General features: G+C 42.3%; 1 non-coding gene across 1 annotated transcript; it reads right to left on the reverse strand.

Moving 5' to 3' along the window:
- Window positions 1-312: 312 nt before the first annotated feature.
- Window positions 313-384, reverse strand: trnag-ucc (transfer RNA glycine (anticodon UCC)). Its single transcript has one exon. It is a non-coding gene; the product is annotated as a tRNA-Gly (tRNA).
- Window positions 385-1,856: the final 1,472 nt, after the last annotated feature.

The raw sequence follows: 1,856 nt of genomic DNA on the forward strand, positions 1-1,856 counted from the left end.
GTATAGCTGTCTTTTAACGCATACAGAATTCATTCGAAATCATTGATTTCTCCAATTAACAAGGGTCCCTTTTTGAACCTGCGAGAAGCATTCTTTCAATGTAACAGATTTACTCCGGGGAAAGCCAGCATGACATTGAGAGTAGCTCAAGCTTTCAGCACCCATATCGGACTGCGTGTATGCAGACACCACTCAGAATCCCCTGTAAGATTCTCCCTCAATTCCGTTTTTCAGTGCTTTAGCTCTTTCAAAAGGCTTCGCTTTGCTAGTCACAATCCAAGGCTCATGACAGCATTTGAAAACATTCGCCACTGCGTTGGCCGGGAATCGAACCCGGGTCAACTGCTTGGAAGGCAGCTATGCTCACCACTATACCACCAACGCACACCCACAGGAAGCCTACAGGACACCACCAGAGAATGCTTTTTTTAATTTTTTTTTTATTAAACATAGAATTTACAAATACAAATACAACAAGAGGATCAGAGTCATGTACAAGAGAAAAAAAACGCAGCAGAAAAAAGCATTTAACTACCAGAGGTAATTAAGTAATTATGTGATCAAATTGTATATTTTACACGTATCATATTTTCCTTGCTTTAATATTTCTCAATTATTTATAAACTTTAGTTTCAACATGCATGCGTTTCCTGTAAAAAATAAAACTCAGCACACAGTTTTTCTTTTAACAACATTTCGAGTACCTCTGGCATTCATGAAAAAGACATACACAAAAGCAAATAACTAACTCTAAGACTGTCTAAACTATTGAGTTTTTCAAAGAACCAGAACTATAACAGTCCTTAACACTTAACTACACCATTCCAAACTAACACTAAAGAAACACTAGTATATACTGGTATAACAAATATAACCAAACATAATCATTAACTGAGCAGTCACTGGGAGCAAATCTCCTTCCCGTCCACAAAGGCCCTCGCTCCCACAAAGTAGGCTCTCCTCCCCTCTCTTCTGGCAGCTTCAACCTGGGGCCACAGCTGGTTCCTGGTGCTCCTGTCCGCGGCAGACAGGTCCTCTGCAAACCTCAGTTTGTTCCCATTCAAATACTCATTCCCCCTCGCCGCTCGCCACAGCATGTCCCTCGCCGTCATCTTGGTGAACTGTATTATAATCGATCTGGGGCGCACTTGCCCAGACATGTTCGCTCTCCCGAGCCTGTGAACAAAGTCAATGGCCGATATTACGTCCTCCTGGTCTGGCAGGGTCCTTTTACAGATACCCTTCACTGTTGCAACAAGGTCCTTATCATGTTCCTCTTTAACTCCAAATAATTTTAAATTCCATCATCGACGGTATCTATCTACATCGTTCACTTTCAATTCAAGTTCTTTAATATGCTTTTCTTGTTTGGTATTTACTTGTTTAAGAACTTTTACTTCACTCTTTAAGTCTTCAACCTCTTTAAACACACAGTCCATGGACTTTTTAAGACTTTCGATTGCGACTGTATTAGATCAAATCATTTCCTTCAGCTCACCCATGCTCTGTGCCATCATGTTGAAGATGTTGGTCTGGAGCTCCTCCAGCGTCAGGTCGCCCCTTCCTCTCTTGGCTGCCGGGGTTTTCACAGGTGTGCTGGGCAGGGACTCCGGCTCTTCCTCTGGCAGCTGAGTCTCACTTGGGCTGCGAACGCTCGCGTACGAGCGCATCTCCAGCACTCTTTCCACGTCCCCTCCAGCTGCTTCACTTTTCCCTTTAGTTGCCATCAATTTTCTTGTAGTGCTATACATATACGATTGAGGTTTCTTAAACTTCTCCTTCGAAGACCCAGCACTCTCTTTTCTTTTCCCAGTGTTACTCATATCGAAATTCTTAAACCTAAAAAAAATCATTTT

The sequence above is a fragment of the Lepisosteus oculatus genome, unplaced genomic scaffold (genome assembly GCF_040954835.1).
Source record: "Lepisosteus oculatus isolate fLepOcu1 unplaced genomic scaffold, fLepOcu1.hap2 HAP2_SCAFFOLD_67, whole genome shotgun sequence".
NCBI classification, from domain to species: Eukaryota; Metazoa; Chordata; class Actinopteri; order Semionotiformes; family Lepisosteidae; genus Lepisosteus; species Lepisosteus oculatus.